Source organism: Ursus maritimus, unplaced genomic scaffold (assembly GCF_017311325.1).
Source record: "Ursus maritimus isolate PB19 unplaced genomic scaffold, ASM1731132v1 scaffold_21, whole genome shotgun sequence".
In the NCBI taxonomy this organism is placed as follows: domain Eukaryota; kingdom Metazoa; phylum Chordata; class Mammalia; order Carnivora; family Ursidae; genus Ursus; species Ursus maritimus.
In genome coordinates this window covers 6,534,423-6,553,230 of record NW_024424564.1, presented here as the reverse complement: position 1 = coordinate 6,553,230, position 18,808 = coordinate 6,534,423, and the positions used below count along the sequence as shown (strand labels likewise).

Here is an 18,808-nt window from a genome sequence, read left to right as displayed (position 1 = left end):
TAGGCCCCGCCCTCAGCTCCTGCCTCTCCTAGGGCTTCGCCCCGCCCCGCCCCAGGCTTGGTTCCTTCACCAGCTTTGGTATCCTGTTGGCATCGTACTTTGGAACTGGGCGTTGGGACACCGCATCTTAACCGCGAGCTGCTCCTTGACCTCCGTAGTGTACCCATGGCCTCTTTCAGCCCTGTCCTCCTCCCCATGTACATAAAAACTTACCTGTTATCTGACCGTAAGAAAAAAATCAAACCCAAACAGCACCCACCTTGATCCATGAAGTCCATATGAAGGCATGGTCCAAGCTAGTTTTTGTTCCCAGGGCTTAGAGGGCCTGCAACATTACAGATGACTGATATACATGTCCATTAAAAAAAGCTAAGTGGTGGAGTGCCTGGCTGGCTCCGTTGGTGGAGCATGGGCTCTTGATCTCTGGGTTGTGAGTTCGAGCCCCACAGTTGGATGTAGAGGTTACTTAATAAAATATTAAAAAAACAAAAGTTAAGTGGTGAAAGTGGCACAACATTGTGAATGTAATTAATGCCACTCAATGGTACACTTAGAAATGCTTAGAGTAGCAAACTTCATTATGTATACCTCACTACAATATTCGAGAAAATTAAGTTTTATTACTATGATACGACTTGAGTGCACACAGGCATATAGTCTTTTGTCAAATAAAGGCTGTAAAATTGAATCCTGTCAATAAACTTCATCAAGCCCTTGTGAAGTTGGGCTACAATTTTTTGTCAGTTCCATTTAGTATTTTTTTAAAGTAATATCTATGCCCAACATGGGGCCTGAACTCATGACCCTGAGATCAAGAGTCACATGCTCCACCAACTGAGCCAGCCAGGTGCCCCTGTGTCTAGCATTATTGTTCTACTTATTTGGCAGTTTTGGTAGACAGAGAGCTTGTAGGACACAAGCGTGGAGTAGGTCATCACTTGCTGTGTCCTGACTGATTGAACTCTTCAACCTGATGCAGTCTTCACATTTCTGGATAAAGTTTCCATCTCCTCCATTAGCAAAAAACTTACCTTTCTTGGGGTCAGGTCTCTGTTTTCCATATTGACATGTAGATAACTCAATAAGGAAAATGTTATGGCTGGAAGGATATTTAGGTCCAGAGGGGGGTGAGCTGACTTGATCAATGGCTCATATTTTTTTGGTGTTTGAGCTGGACTAAAATTTCTACATCTGTTCTCAGTTCTGTGTTCCTGACATTATCGTAGCTTTGTCCTGGACCCTCATCTCATCCTTTTTTTAAATTGTTTTTTTGTTTTGTTTTAACAATATCAGATCCTAATGACAAACTGCTTGAGTTTAATCATACATCTTAATGATCCAATTTCCAGTTTGACTCTGAATAACGTTTGTTCCTCCAAATTAAATCCATTATCAAAGAATGACTCTGTGCCACAGTTGAGGATATAAAACAAGGTAGTACAAATTTTAAAGGCAGTTCCGAAGAAGTTCCCAAAGTACTTTGAGTACAATCAATGGAATAATTATGAGTATCCAACCGAGGTATTTTCTTACTCAAGACTGCCACTAAGTGAAGAGGTGAAAATTCCTTAAAGATTTTTGGTCTTTTTCCAGAAAAATACGATTTTGTTTTGTTTTGTTTCTGATTTGGCTTTCGTTGTTGTCATTGAGAATCTTTAGAGTGCTATTTTAAGAAGAAAAGAAAGCATTTTTAAATGGAAATAAACTCATCATGATTTGAATTTGAAGGTGTCGTTGTTTAGAAGCAGTTAAGGCACAGTACTGAGGAAGTATCAGCTCTGAGCCATAGTGAGGAATCAAAGAAAACTTGTTAATTTTCTAGGTGGAAGGATGGTGTTACTGCCTCTTTTTTTTTTTTTAAGTAGGCTCCACACTCAATGTGGGGTGCGATCAAGAGTCACATGTTCCACCAACTGAGCCAGCCAGGTGCCCCTGGTGTTACTACTGATATAGAAAGAAAACATGAGATGGAAAGCTATTTTTTAAGAGGCGGATGATTTGCCTTGCTGTCTTTTTGTGCCCAGTAAATTTTAAAGGAAACTCAGTATTTTAGGTGAAAATGAAATGTTTATTATCAGGATTAGATGAGATGGGGCAGCAAGAGTACATTGTCTTCAGTCACTCATCTTTAGTGTATCACCTGAAGGCTACTAGATGTTTAATATGTTTGTAGATGATAATGCATTACCAGCCTTCGATCACTCTACAAATTTACTTTTTATAGTGTCTTTGGTGCCTACTACAGGATCTGCCATAGTTTAGGTGTTTAGTAAATATTTGCTGGTTGAATTCTTTTTTTTTTTTTTTTTTAGGATTTTATTTATTTATTTGAGAGAGAGCAAGAGAAAGTGAGAGAGAGAGAGAGAAAGCACAAGAGCAAGGGGGAGGGGCAGAGGCAGAGGGAGAAGCAGAGCAGGGAGTCTGACGTGCAGCGCAGCTCCAACCCAGGACCCTGGGATCATGACCCGAGCCAAAGGCAGACGATTAACTGACTGAGCCACCCAGGTGCCCCTGCTGATTGAATTCTTATCAGTATTAAAAAATGAATTTATGTTACATCTGATATATTTCTTAGCGAGGTAGACCTACTGGGAATTGAGACCACCTGTAGCCACATAGCTTGAGTATCAGGACTGAGAACTCAGGCCATCTACATTAACATGACTTTTCTCTTGTTTTAGTAAGTTCTTGCCTGAGAGGATAGGCCATAAACTAATAACTAACTTCACTGTTTACTTCAGGAAATTCCTGCAAGCTAGTTAATCTGAAAAAACAGCTTGCTCTTCTTGGCAAATATCATTTAGCTGAAATAGATGGTTTATCTGGGCAAATACTTCACTTATGAAACTTATGAAATACTCATGAAAAAACATCTTAGTCATCAGGACTTATTTCAGAATCATTGTAGTGGTGTGCCCACCAGTTAGGGTGGCCACCTGTCTTGGTTTGCCCAGGACTGAAGGGGTTCCTGGGATGTGGGGACTAAATCTGGGAAAGTGCCAGAAAACCAAGGACAAATTGGCCACCATACCACCAGCCCTCGGCTATTATGTCAAAAACTTTGCTCAATCCCCAAAATAACTCTGTCTTAAAAGAGCTGTCCTAAGCCATTTTTATCAGACTCCCGTATCCTATAAATTATCACTTGCTATCTTCCTCCTTCTGAGGCTGCTAAGCTTCTGTCAAAGCACTGTTCTCCTTTACTGTAGTGGATTTAATACATTTAGCTTTCCTTAATCACCAGGTTATTCTGGTGGTTTCTTGGGGAGATGGCAGTTGTTTTATGTATATTTTTGTTTGGCTTATCTTTTCTGTGGGAGTGACAGTTATTTAAGGATAGAGAGTATTTAATTTTGTAACTACATAAAACACCCACTGTATCAATGTACATTCAAGTGCTACTAACTAATGATTTTACTATAGAGAACGATATGCAAGATAAGCTAATATGGGGTTGAGGTTGTCTTGAGTAGGGAAGAGGACCATACAAATGGAGGTGTTGTTTTACTTCAAACTACAAATGACTGTACAATTTGAAAATAAATTATGGTGATATATTTAGGTTACAAAGGAATGAATCTTCAAATCTCAATATAGCAGTATTCATTTTTCTTTCTCTTTGTTTTTAATGTGTCGGCTGAGATCTACTTCCTATATGTTACTGGAATCTCCTCAGGCTGGGATGGGTGAATGGAGAGAGAGGGAAAGACAAAGAGGTGGGGAGGTGAAGAAGTGTGAAAAAAGAGACGAAGTAAATACCCTCTGAGTTTGGAACTCCAGGGATTGGGAACCACAAGTGGGAAGGTAAAATGGGGGAGGGAAGGTATAGAACATGAGATAAATTAAACTAAAGCAAGTCTAAACATACTATTTGGTGAAATTTTCTTCTCTGTCTGCAAAAGGAAGAATTATTAACCAACAAAATATTAAGAAGTCCTAATGCCTTCTGCCAGCTGCCTGAGAAATAGTACACATTTATTCTGAGAAATCCACAGTACAAATTTCTTGAGATACCTGGCCAAAATTCTTTCCTAAGTTTATCAATGTTTCAGTAATACTCAAGAAGGGTATTAACTATTTCGAGAGATTTTTTTACAGCTTGGCCGGCCAAAAGGCTTTATTTGTTTGTTTTTGTTTTTTTGTTTTTTTTACAGTCAGATACTTCTAGTAGGGGTTGGCCATGTAACAACCAATAAGTCATTAAGTATAGCTATATTAAATTTATAAGAATCAATTCCAATAAGGTACATTTTTTCTACGTAAGTATGGTGATGATACAAATAAGTGAAGAAAGTCTACTGAAATTTATTGACATTGGGAAATAGTGAGCAAATTGTAATTTTTTTTCCTTCTGAAGATTTATCTATTTATGAGAGAGAGAGAGCGAGCATGTGCACGCAAGTGAATGGGTGGGGAGGCGGAGAGGGAGAGGGAGGGAGAGATTCGCAAGCAAACTCCCTGCTGAGCACAGAGCCAGAGACAGGGCTTGATCTCACAACCCCACCCAAGATCACTACTTGAGCAGAAATCAAGAGTCGGACACTTAACCGACTGAGCCATCCAGGTATCCCAAATGGTAATTTTTTAAAAAACAACCAACTAAACAATTAACAAAAGCCAAACAAACACAATTAGAATATAAAGGTTAGAGAGAGCAGAACCATGAGGTGACATGGAAGACAGATGAGTAGAAACAGGTTCTGTGCAAATACCACTTCTTTTGCCAATCTTTCTCTCACTCCTGCCCCTGCCCCCAGCAGCCTCTGAGCTCTGTTTACAATTTCACCACTGCTGTAATGTTTCATTACAATTTTTGTTTGTGTATTACATGTAACCCACTAGCTTTAATCAACAGTTAATTAAGATTATTACTTTTATATGCATAAATGCTATGGATATTACTTTTATAATCATAAATGTGGACTCTGTTTTACTATAAGCTCTCTGGGTGGGCGTCATAGCCACTGAGCGGGATTCATAGCAGCTAGAACCCGTGTGGCTCCATCTCTAATTTACCATTGATTTCATTTGCATTTGCTAGTTTTCTAATAACGGCTTGGCAAGTCTACTGAAGAGCCCTAAGGGTGATCCAAGTGTTTCAACCTCTTTTGTGCTTAAATCTTTCCGTGTTTTTTGCTCATTTCATTTTTGTGCTTGCAAGAATGTTGACATTTGGTATATTCCTCAATTTCCCATCACAAGGTCTTCATGGCTTGTTCATATTCCTTTAAATCCATCAACTTCACACATTCATATTTCTATTAACTCACAGAATAGACACTTCAGACAAATACTGCACATCCAGTAGTCTCAGGTTTACTTTTATTTTTATAAACTCAGCTGTGGTTTGTTTTATACCAGGGTTACTGCTAGCTACCTCAAATGGATGAGATAGCAGTCCAGCTTTTCTTAGGCCCTAGAACAGTTTACATGGCATAGAAAATACTTAATCCTTGACAGTTTCATTGTACTTTCCACTGATATTCACTGGCCCTAGAACTATTTTTGGAGATAATTCCTTAATAACATTTCATTTGCTTACTCATGTTTGTAATACTTCATGAGTCTGTTTTGGCAATTTTGATTTTCCGAGGAACAATTTACATCATTGGGATTGAAAAATATTCAGATATATCTTTTTCTAATTTTTAATTTCTTTTTTGGGGGGGTTCTTCTATATTAAAATTTTCAGATTTTATATTTGATCATTTTATTATTTGTTTTCTCCTCCCTTTCTAACATCTTTAGATTTATTTATCAGTTTCGGTTTTTTTCTGTTTTGCAATTACTAGATTGTGCATTATTTTTTTCTTCCTTCTGTTTTTTTGTTTGCTTGACCTTTTCCCTAGCTTTTTGAATTGGAAAGTTGGTTTAAAATTTTTATCATTCCTTCTTAATAATGAAATTATAGAAATCTATCAATTTACCTCTACAGCACTAGTCATATTCTGAAAGTGCAATATTTTAAATCTTTGCTATTTGGGTTTTTATTTAATCTAGCAGTGATTATAGGAGAGTGTGGGGTATTTCACTTATATATATATATTTTTAAACATTTTATTAATTTATTTTAGAGAGAAAGAAAGAGAGTGGGAACGAGTGGTGGGTGGGGGAGAGGAACAGAGCAGGAGGAAGAGAGAATCTGAAGCCAACTCCGTGCTCATCATGGAGCTGACCCACGGCTCAATCCCACCACCATGAGATCATGACCTGTGCTGAAACCAAGAGCTGAAGGCTTAACCAACTGAGCCACCCAGGGGCCCCCAAGTAGCAAAATACTTCAAGGCCTTCAGGACACTTGGGCTGATTGAGATCAATAAGAGAACCTGTTTTTGATAGAGTAAAAGAAATATGTTCATCTCTAATTATAGTTTTTTTTTTTTAAAGATTTTATTTATTTGAGAGAGAACACGAGCAGGGGGGAGGGGCAGACAGGGGGGAGGGAGAATGAGAAGCAGGCTCCCCACTGAGCAGGGAGCCTGATGCTGGGCTCCATCCTAGGACCGCTGGGATCAGGACCTGAGCCAAAGGCAGACGCTTAACCGACTGAGCCACCCAGGTGCCCCTCCAATTACAGTTTCAAGCTCCCATCAGCCAACTCTGTCAGAGGGAGGCCGTGAAGTGTCATCTTCTTTTGTAATTTCACTGTCATCAATAATTCTCTTCAGTTCCTCCATTATATTCTTGTGCAAGTAAGCTTCCTTTCTGGTCATGACACCACTTCTGTAACGGCTGTTGTTGGTGTATCTAAGCTTTCTGTCCAGAAACTCCTGTCCAGACTTGCCCTTGTGCCCAACTTCGTAGCACAGGTAGAAATCACTGGCCATAGCCATTTCTGTTCCCTCTTTTTGTTTGTGTCTACAATTTAAATCACCCATTTATTTTACCTTTTTTGTTTTACTTTACTTTAGGTTTGCCTTTCAAGTAGCACATAGTTCGTTTTTACTTTTTAACTAGTATTTGCCTTTCATCATCTAAGCCTTTTAGCATGTGGTATATAATTTCTATGTGTAGTCTTCTGCTATCTTGCTTTTTATCTTTTGTTTAACTGTGTTCTTTCTTTTGTTTTTGATCTTTGCTATATAGATTTTATTTTTTTTTATTTTTATAAAGATTTTATTTATTTATTTGACAGAGAGAGAGAGACAGCCAGCAAGAGAGGGAACACAGGCAGGGGGAGTGGGAGAGGAAGAAGCAGGCTCCCAGCAGAGGAGCCTGATGTGGGGCTCGATCCCAGAACGCCGGGATCAGGCCCTGAGCCTAAGGCAGACGCTTAACGACTGAGCCACCCAGGTGCCCCTGCTATATAGATTTTCTTTAATTTGCTTTTATCTTTTCCAATGTTTTGGAAGACATTCTGTAACTGTTTTAATTTTATAATAGTTTTTGCAAATTTTGTTTTTAGTGAAAGGAATTTTTAGCCTACATTTCTACAGTTATCAAAGTAAAAAAAATAAAAGACATAGTTCGCTCTTTTTTCTTCCTAATTTTTGTAAGAATAACCTGAGTTTAGACTCAGATGCCATTGAATGACTGATTTGACATTGTACATTCTATTTTTCTGTACGTGGCAGTGGTAGAAGGTATTATTGTTTACCAATATTTGTATCCCTTCCTCAGAGGAGAATATATATTCTTGGCCTGTTGATTGACTTCAGGTGTGAATAGAATTTGCTTGGGCTGATAAAACTTTGAGCAGAAGCATCGTGCGGGACTTCCAGGCAGAAGCTTAGCAGGCAGCATGTGCCCTGCCATTCTCTTTCCTCTGTCACCATCACTGGCATGTTCTGGATGGTTTCTTTTTCCTCATCCTGGGTGGGGCTGGACTGAGGGCGACTATTATGCAGGGCCCCACTGTTGATCAGCTGAGGACATATGCTGTTGTGAGAAAAGCTAACCTCAGATGTTATAGGCCACTAAGAGTTTAGGATTGTTTGTTACCTCAGCATTACTTAGCTTCTCCTAACTGATACAATGATGTTTGGAGAAGTGTCTGACAAGAGCTTGGGAGCTTATTTGCCTTAAGAAAATTAATCTAGTAAAATCTATCCACAATGTGGTGATTTGTCTGTTTTGGTAGTCAAGCAAGTGATTGTAAACGTCTTCTGGAATATCCAAGCACTGTCTGGGGCAAAGCAGTTCTGCTTCACAGGATTAGTGGTCTCCTTAAGAGACACAGGTAGAGAGGCCCTTGAGAACAAAGTATTCAATAGTGAAGAGTTTTGTCCTTATGCTGAAGGCAGCAGGAGTCTGGTGGATGGTCTTAAGCACTCATTTATTCATTCAACAAGTACGTATTGGCCAATGACTCAGTGTTCATCACTATTTTTAGTGATGGCACCAGCTGTGAGCAAAATGAGTTCCTGCTCAAAGGGACCTTCCTTGTGTTTAGATGACAGGCCACGTTCTAGACACCGGGGTAACACAAGCATAGCCAACTCACTAGTTTCTGACAGGACTATTCTTGTTTATTGCCTTAAAATTTACTATGAGAAAGTTTTGATCAACAGTTGGTGGTGCAATCCATCCCGCGAGTATGTATGGGTACGGAACTATGTGCAAGATATGTAACAGCCTAAAAAAACAACATCTGAGTGATTTGGGCCAATTTTCCAGTTTAAACTAAAAATATTATAGGCTTGAAATGTATCTTGTGATTAAAATAAATGTTGATGAAAGGAATTTAAATAATCTTTGTAATAGATTTTGTGCTCTTTGCTCTGACATGGTAGCGGCCTAAGTTAGCAAAAAGAAAAAAATGCTAGGACTACAGAAATGGAGTTGTCCAAAGAAAATCTGAAAATTTTGGAATAAACCAATACTGCCAAGATGAATTATTCTAAAAGGCAGAAAGGAAACTGCATTTAAAGAAAGTGAACAGAGGAGGGAGCTGCAGATAGAATTTTAACTATATGAACGCAACTCTTTTTGTATTTGAGATTTCTGACAGATTCTAGTATAAATGATCACATTCATTAAAAAATTGTATTACACATAAAAATGACATGTTTCTGGATCTGTGAATTGGTAGTGTTTGTTTGGGGGAAAAGCATGCCACAGGTTTAATTCTAGATTTGTGATTAAAGATATTTGCATTCAGAAATGTTTCTTACATGGGGAAACCATGTTTTCAAGGTTACTCCAATCTGGAGGGCAAAACTGAATAATAATAACACTTTAAAAAGAAGAAATATTGGGGCGCCTGGGTGGCACAGCGGTTAAGCGTCTGCCTTCGGCTCAGGGCGTGATCCCGGCGTTATGGGATCGAGCCCCACGTCAGGCTCCTCCGCTATGAGCCTGCTTCTTCCTCTCCCACTTCCCCTGCTTGTGTTCCCTCTCTCGCTGGCTGTCTCTCTCTCTGTCAAATAAATAAATAAAACCTTTAAAAAAAATAAAAAGAAGAAAGCTTTCTCTGGCTTTGCCGCCATCCAGCCTGCATGGACACTTATCTCTGAGCAGTGGCTTAGATGTGATATGCTATGATATTCATCTGCCTCCTCTTTCACTGGTTTGCTGCTGATGCCTTCTGTGTGCAGCACCTAGGCAAGGCCCAGTGCTACGGGTTCTGGGAGAGGTCTACACTGATACTGCTCTCGTTGACTCTCCAAAATATTGTCACCAATGCCATTTTTCCAAGCTCCTTTATCCTCTACTCATTTTTCATCCTAAATAGATCTCTTTAGTCTTATTTCCATCAGGCTTCAAGCTATGCTCAGTCTTGCTTAAAACCCAGAATAAAGGCAGTTTAGAATCAAGCTTGAATCTAAAAAACTTTTAGGGCAATTGTATTGTTATCCCTTGCAAAAGTCAGAGATAGAGGAGGGAGACCTGAATTGGTGAGTATATCTGAGACAATGTCTAGTCTGAACTTGCTCATGGAAATAAGGATACACGTATTTCCAGTCATTATTCCTCAAATAACCTATTTATAATTTTTCTCATCATTCAAATACATAAACAGAACGGTGTTATGTTTTTTCTGGTCTCAGACCAATTCTAGTCTATGTCTGTGAACAAGTTTAATTTGGAAATACTTACCTCTAGAGGTAACTTACGCTCTTTGGAATGTATATAAAATCCTTTCTTTTTTTCTCTTTCATCAAACAATTGTCCATGTGTCTCTCACATTTCTGCATGTCTTGTGAGCAAAGGCATTGGCCATCTTTGTTCTGGGCTTTGTTTCAAGCAAAAAGCCATGGGAGACGGAGATAGTGTCTTCTCCTAGAACCAAAACAGGGTTGCTCACTGTCCAGTGTCAGCAGGATAATGATTCAGCTTGGGGCAAGGAGTTCAGACAGGCTTGCCACCCAGTATCAAAGGTCTCTCTGCTTGACCCAAACATGCTGCATGTGCAGCATCCACGTGCAGCCCCTACTGCCATGCGTGCACCTAAATTTTGAGTATGCTGGTGGATCATGCCTGGTTGTATGCATTTGTCCAACCTCATCAACACTTAAAATGAATGCATTTGATTGCATATAGATTGTACCTGAATAAAATTGATTTGAAAAAATGTAGCATCCAGAACAGAAAAGAACTGAACACAGTGCATTAGTTGTTAACTCATTTGCATGAAGGAGAGCTGGGCTGTTCTCTACTTTGTTGTACGCTCTATTGAGTTTCCATGAATTTTATTGCTAAAGTATGCAAAAATCTTTATTGGGCAATCACAATGTGCAGAGTACTGTGCTATGAGTGATACGAATGAAAAGTAGATAGAGAAGGTGTCTGCCTTTCAAAATATCCTCAAATAACCAAAACAGAAACAGTACGAATAGGTCATATGGAAATAGAATAGACAATAGGCACTATACTTTTCTGCCTCACCTATGAAGTTACGAACACTCTGAATATCAGCAGCAGGTTATTGGGAAATACAAATTACTTTTTTTTTAAAAAAAGATTTTATTTCTGAATAATCACTACACCCAGCGTAGGGCTCGAAATCACAATCCTGAGATGAAGAGTTGCATGTTCCACTGGCTGAGCCAGCCAGGCCCCCCAATACAAGCTACTTTTTAAGAGATTGATTATAATAGTTCAAATACTTGCATGTAAGCAGTTTGAAATTAGAGCAAGTAACAGAAAGTGTAAGCTCGTAGGATGATCTGGTTTATAAGGTGTTTGAGCCATGATCCCTTTCAGGGGAAAAAAAATGTGAGATTCTGTTACCGTGAATACTTTTAACTACATTCAACCAACATTATTCATATGATGTGGGCTTTGGGTCCATGAGTAATAGCTGACATTACCTCTTGTACCCAAAACACATATTACGTATGTTTTACTAAACGTACGTTTTGTGCTGGAAAATAGACGCTGTCACTGGAGCAAAGGGAACTTGCTGTGAACGTCAGAGGAGCGATTCACATCAGAATTCCCCACAGGAAGAAAATGGAGGGTTAAATCTTCTGCAGGATTTCTTCTGCCGATGTTGCCTTCTTAGGAAGCAATGTTGATAGCCATCTGTTTCGCATTAGGATACATATGAATCTTGAGATGTTGAAAGTTTTTACAGTTAAATTTTATTTTGTTTCTTGAGCAGATTTGTAAACTGGCAAATTCCCCTTTTGTTGGCAGTGAGATGACTTGAACGAGAATCAAAATCGGTGATTTTTCTGAAGAAGAAATGAAAAATACTTCATAGAAGTTGTAAAACGTTGAGATATAATTGGCACGTACCATTGTATTAGTTTTAGGTGTACAACATAATGGCTCGATATATGTGTATATTGCAAAATGATTACCTGAAGAAGTTTAGTTAACGTCCATCACCACACGTAGTTACACTTTTTTCCTATGATGATAATTTTTAGATCTACTCTCTTAGCAACTTTGAAATATACAACACAGTATTGTTAACTATAGCCACCATGCTGTGCATTACATCTCTAGGCCTTATTTATCTGGAACTTTGTATCTTTTGGCCACCTTCATCCATATCCCTCACCTCCCACCCCCCATTTCTGGCAACCACTAATCTGTTCTCCGTATCAATGAGCAGCTGCCACTGCTTCTTTTTTTTGAGATTCCACATAAAAGTGAGATCATACAGTATTTGTCTTTCTCTGTCTGACTTATTTCACTTAGTGTAATGCTGTCAAGTTCCATCTATGTTGTTGAAAATGGCTGGATTTCCTTCTTTCTTATGGCAGAATAATACCCCGCTATATTATTGTGCTCTGTTCGTGGGACTATAAGTTTGAATAGCCACTAAAGAAAACAGTATGGAGGTTCCTCAAAAACTTAAAACGAACTACCATATGATCTAGCAATTTTACTTCTGGTATTTATCCAAAAGAAAGAAAATCACTAATTCGAAAGAGATATCTGCACCCCCCCCCATGTTCACTGTAGTGTTACTGACGTTAGCCAAGACATGGAGAAAAACTAAGCATTCATCAACAGATCCCATGTTCACTGTAGTGTTACTGACGTTAGCCAAGACATGGAGAAAAACTAAGCATTCATCAACAGATGAATGGACAAAAAAAAGTATGTATATACACATACACACACAGAGACACAAAAATTCACTTTACTCTGATTGTCACACATAGTCACACACGGTCAAACACATAATGCCTTATCCAGAATAATGACCCTGTAATAATAATTTGCATATGACCAAAGTAGTTTCTATATTTTTTGATAAAAGATATTAGATAAGAAAATATAAATACATTTATTGCTTGGCAATGATTATAAGATTTAACAAATAAATTATATCTTTCAGGGATTTGAAGTGGACATTTGCGAATAGAGAGATTTGTTTTTTCTCTTGGTCTTTGAGTGCTGTAAGAAGAAGGTGCTCTAGCTGGAAAGCCTCAAACATGTGTGATTGTGGTTGGCAGAATTGTGGCCCCTAAGAAGATTCATAGTCCCTAATCCCTGGAACTATGACTGTATTACCTTACATGGCAAAAGGGAACTTTGCATATATAATTAAGTTTACTAATCATTTTATTTTAAAAAGGGACATTCTTGATTTTCTAGGTAGATCCACCATAAATACAGAAGAAGACAGAAGAGGAAGTCAGAGATGCAAGAGAAGTCAGATTGATTTGAAACTCTGGAAAGATTTGGAGTGCTGTTGCTGGCTTTGAAGGAGGGGATACAAGACAAAGACAGCGGGCACCCTCTAGAAGCTGTGAATGACGCCGGCCTGGCAACCAGTAAGGAAATGTGGACAATTGTGTCAGCACCCTGAAGGAGCCTGGACATGGATTCTCCCTCACAGTCTCCAGAAAAGAGTCCACCCCAGCCAGCATCTTGATGAGACTTTAACTTAAGGATGCATCTGAGCCCCGCTGGAATTCTGACCTCCTAACTGTGAGGTAATAAAAGGGTGTTGTTTTAACTCACTAAATTTGTGGTAATTTGTTACAGCAGCAATGGCAAACAAATACACTGGCCATGTGTGGAGTTTGGAAAGATGGCCGCTGGAGATGTCATGACTAAGCTGCCTCCTAAGAACGAATGGGTTTAAGAGAAGAGAGAGTTGGAGTACTGGGGGTATTCCTTTGGCAGTGTGTCGGTAGCAGAAGATGGAGACAATTTTGAGTCTATAGCTCTGTGTATCTACTCAAATCGCTTGCCAGTGCCGCTCCTTGGACTCAAGCTTAATCCTTAGTTTTCGGGGGTTCCTGGCTGGCTTAGTCGGCTAAGCGTCCACCTTGGGCTCAGGTTGTGATCTTGGGGTCCTGGGATGGAGCCCAGTGTCGGGCTCCTCACTCACTGGTGTGCCCTTGCTTCTCCCTCTGCCCCTTCCCCTGCTCATGCTCTCTCTCTCAAATAATAAATAAAATCTTAAAAAAAATTAAACCTTAGTTTTCAATAAAGAAGTAGTTCAGAAAACCAAGCTTTTTCACAAAAATTTGCATAGGACCCTGAAGCTATCCATGCTACTTTTTTGTTTTTTATTTTTTATTTTTTAGAGATCTATTTGTTTATCTTAGAGAGAGAGAAAAAGAGTCTTAAGCAGATACTGTGCTGAGCTTGGAGCCTGACCCCCACAGGGCTTGATCTCATGATCCGGAGATCACGACCTGAGCCAAAACCAAGAGTCTGACCCATTGCGCCACCCAGGCGCCCCTATTTTGTTTTGTTTTTATAGCACATGTATCAGCCTTTATTTAGCAAAACTGAGTTAAAAGTTATGTTCCTTACAGGAAGGTTTCTACTGACACATGCTGACCCTCAGTGTGCAGAGCAGCCTAGGCAATGAAAAAGCCACTTCAGAGAAGCCTCCGTGGAGAAACATGTTTCTAGACTTCCCATTCAATCCATGGTGATCTCAGTAGCTTTAGAATTATAGTATTTTTGTGTTGCTGATCTTTTTAAAAAAAATTTATTTATTTTAGAGATAGAGAGCATGGGGGAGGGGCAAAGAGAGATGGAGAGAGAGAATCCAATCAGACTCCCTGCTGAGCATGGAGCCTGATGGGGGGCTGGATCTCATGACCCTGAGATAATGACCTGAGCCGAAACCAAGAGTAGGACACTTAACGGACTGAACCTTCCAGGCACCCTATGTCCCTGACTTTTACTTAAGTTATATAATTTTCTCGGATAAACTGAAATTACTGAGCAAGATGGTATCACAATCTGTATCTCCAAACCTTAAAATATATGACCTGAGTGTAGATTGGGGTTCATGCCCTATTCACATTAAAAGGTGTTGGAATCCAGCATTAGTTAAAAATTTAAATTTTGAAGCAATTACATATTTTGGTCTAAAGGGGCTTCTTTTGATTCAAAATCTTGTATTCCCCAAGGTAATATAACTTAGCTTAATGCTATTTATATGTTGAACTTGGGGCTATAGAAATTTCTTTTACCAGAGTAAGAGGCATTAAATAGATATTGAAAAAGCCCCACAAAGTCCTGTGAAAAAGATCTCCAAGTTACATAATGACTTCTGTGAAAATCTGGAAATGATTCATGAAATCTTGGCTAGGTTGTGAGTTTATGTATGTAAACTTTCCTAATTCTTATTTTACCGTTGAAGGTTGCTTCTGCCAAAAGTTGCAAAATAAAAATTGTTTATGTGGACTAAGGAGTGTTCTAAAAATGTTGTTTCAAGTAGGAGATTTGGGATTACTGGGGTGATTCCAGGAAAGAGGGGAACAGGGTAGAGATGCATCAGAAAAGTGGGGACATGAAGAAAGCATGGGGTATCTGGGAAGCAGGGAGCAAGCATCCTGACTGCATGGCAAAGCTTGCTTTGAAAGAAATGAAAGCTATTACTGGGGCCAGTTAGATTGTTAGTTATAGGGTTCAGTGCAGGAAACAGAAGCCACCCTAGATAATCAAAGCAGTAAGGAATTTAACGCAGGGAATTAGGCACTTCCAAAATTTTTAGAAGAGACAAAGAGAAGATAGTAGCCTGGGTCTCCAAGAATGTCTTTAGAATTACAGAGAACTGACCTACAGAGGAGCTACCACCATGAGGCCCCATAAAGGCTATGCCGAAGTTAAGATTGTCACCTCTAATGCTGTGCTTTTGCCTCTGGACACCTAGGAAATAAAAAAAATGGATACCCATAGCTATGCATAGCTTCTACCTTTAGGGATCCAGCTCAAGATGTTGCTGCCTCTGCCAAATTGCCTTCAAATAGCCAGGAATCTGAAATAGTCATTTCCAAGGTAGTATTTGCTGGCAGACTGCCAAGAATTGACTGGATGCTGACCTCCGATTGGTTTCTGCCCTTCAAATCTTGCCCACTGGCATAGCTTGCATACAAAGCCTTAGGTCTAAGGGAGTCAGCAATAATTTCAGTTTTCTGGCTTCTCCAACTACAAGACAAGTGGATAAGACTTCCACACATTCTCAACTTCATGGAAGGCTGGGACCACAAAACTAAGGAATTTAACTCAATCTTAGAAAGAAAAATAGCTCCCATATATTGAGGGCTTACCATATTTCATGAATACTTCAAACCACTTTTATATGTAGTATCTTGTTCAATTTTCTCAATAACCCTATGAGAACTTATCCTGTATTTACACAGGAGGAAACTGAGGCACTGAGAAGTTAAATTACTTGACAAGGGTCACAGAGCCAGAAGTTGGAATTCATGAGTGATGTTCTTCGGTATCATGTGATATTGCTTCTTGAAGACATAATCAAGACATAATCAATTAACACCTGGAGGTGTTAATGCCTTAAATAAGTATTGAGCATGAATAGTAGTTTTCAAGGTGAGAAAGATAGGGAGAAGCTTTTTAGGGAAAGCTGTGGAGATACGATAGAGCATGACTCATTCGATAAATTGCAAGTGGTTTTGTTCAGTTGTTGTGTATGGCATGGGATAAAGGAGCAAAAGAAGGCATTACAGAGGCAAGTGTGGAATAGATACTAATAGGTCTCTGAATTCTGCTAAGACATTTGAATTTAACTGATTGGATTTTCATTTTTGAAAGATTGATATAATTACACCATGGAATATGAGTTAGATGGGGGCAAGACAGTAGTTGTTTAGGAACTGATATCGTCTGGATGAGAAATGAAGAGAAGGGTGGGAGAGCGAGAGGACACAAGGAAAATGTAGGTAGTAGGATCACAGCTACATAGCAACCAATGGGAGGTAGAGGAAAGAGTGTGGGACTATCCCCAGATTTCTCGTTCCAGTATCATTCATTCAGTCATGGAGGGGAAGGGAGAGTGTTCCATTTTGGGCATACTGAAATCGAAGTACCTGTGGGATATGAATCGACATGGTTGGTAGACTCCTGACTCCAGTCACTGGAAGTGAAGAGTAGAACCAGAAACATTCTGACTGTAAAGGCCTCTGCTCTGAAATCTCTAAGGAATTTGCGGCTTAAGGAGAGGTTATTGGGTTAATGCTGTTAGGCCTCACTTAGACACCTTTTCTCATTGTGGACAAAGGGAGATATTCATCATTCCTCTGGAGAGCTATAAAGACTAACTACAGTCATTATTTTTTAGTTGATGAGGGATGTGTGCCTTACATTCTTGGGAAACTTTCTCTATATTCTTTTGCTTGACTGAGAACTGTCCTCTAGTAATGGACTTGGAGCAGCCATCCTGACTGCCACTCATAGGGTTTTCTAAAAGAAGAGAATTTCTCCCCACCCACCTCCATTGCCATAAAACAGGATTAGGATGGTAAGTACCTAGAGTTTTGTTGACCACTGTAGAAATTAGGAAGAATTTGCATTTAGCTGCTGGTAATAGAGAACTGATTATAGTAACGTAAACCCATGAATATTTCTTCTTTCATATAAAAAAGTCCAGAAATTGATATTCTAGTGCTGGTGAGGCAGCTTCCTGAAGTCTTCAAGGACCCCACTTTCTTTGACTATTTTCAACCCACATTGCACATGGCTTTCTTCTATAAAATAGATTTATGGTCCAGCTAGCCCTTGGATCTTGAGTCATTTTATCTACATTTCCAGGAAGAAGGAACAGTAGAGGGGCCAAAAAGGGTCTATCCAATAACCTCTGTTTACATGTCACTGGCCAAATTGGGTCACACACACAAACCAACCAGCTACAAAGAAGGCTGGGAAATGTAGTCTTTTAATTAGGCCCATTATTATTCTGAATAAAATCAGAAAAAAGTGAGAATGGATATTGGGTAGATAACCAGCAGTCTGATACAAACTGATCCCAAGGATCAGTGGTCCTTGCAGTTAGGCGTTGATGAATCAGAGATTGAGAAAGACTGAGAAAACAAGAAGTGTGAATTTTGAACAAAATATAAGCAATAATTTTCTTGCGTTTGATAACTCCTTTGCAACTAAAAATTAGATTTTTAACCCAAGGGTCTGTGGACCCATGTCCACAAATGGACTTTACAGGTTTTTTAAAAGTCTTGGAATTTTTTGGAAATTTCTGTCTATAGCAAGTAATTTTCTAGGGAAAGAGTTCATAATGTTTCTCAGATTCACAAAACCATCAGTGCATGCTGAAAGGGTAGAACAGCTGTCCTAGAACATAAAATCCAAGCAACTGGAAAATTCCTTCATACTTGGATCCAAAAATATTTTCTCCTGTCCCATCTTCTCATGTCAATGATTCAGCACACAGAAAAGAATCCATTTTGATTATGGACTATACATTCAGTTCTCTCACAGTCTAAAATTCCTTCTGCCAATTTCCCAGTTAGTGAATGCCTACTTAAGCCCGGGAAAACAGTCAAAATAAATATCATCTCTCCTGGAAAACCTTCCTTAACTCCATACATAGAATTGTTTTCTCTTCTGGGATTTTATAGTAGTGATAATGCCTAAGATAACAACTTTAGAAATAAGGCTGCCACCACCTAGAAAGCTAGATGGAGAAGGTATGGGGTTAGATATGGAACAGATGGAAATCAAAGGAATTATGGGTGCAGAATATGATTTATCACTGGGGGTATGGGATTCTGGCTGCTAAGAGAAATGGGAATGAGTATGGCTTACATGTTGAAAACTGCCAGTCTGACAAATTTTTAATGCCATATGGACATTCTCTTTCTTTTTCTTTTTTTTTCAGATTTTATTTATTTGAGAGAGAGAGAGCGTGAGCTGGAGGAGAGGGAGAGAGAATCCGATGCAGACTCTGCACTGAGTGCACAGCCCGATGCAGGGCTCAATCCCGTGACCAAGAGATCATGACCTGAGCTGAAACCAAAAGTCAGCCACCCAACCAACCGAGTCACCTGATGCTCCCATTCTCTTCTTTTTAAACCATTTTGTTGAGGTATAATTGACATGCAAAAAGCTGTACTTAATGTATACTGGGCCTCATTCTTTCCCTTCCTTCCTTCCTTCCTTCCTTCCTTCCTTCCTTCCTTCCTTC

At 39.2% G+C, this 18,808-nt stretch overlaps 1 long non-coding RNA gene across 1 annotated transcript in view; it reads right to left on the bottom strand.

Annotated features, from left to right (window-relative positions):
- Positions 1 to 11: 11 nt before the first annotated feature.
- The window catches only part of LOC121104386, a 34,701-nt gene continuing 15,904 nt past the window's right edge, over positions 12 to 18,808 (bottom strand). Inside the window, exons 2-4 of the long non-coding RNA XR_005836657.1 lie at positions 11,298 to 11,618; positions 10,039 to 10,221; positions 12 to 325 (exon numbers count right to left, since the gene is read on the bottom strand). This is a non-coding gene — a long non-coding RNA (uncharacterized LOC121104386). The remainder of the gene's footprint in view (positions 326 to 10,038; positions 10,222 to 11,297; positions 11,619 to 18,808) is intronic.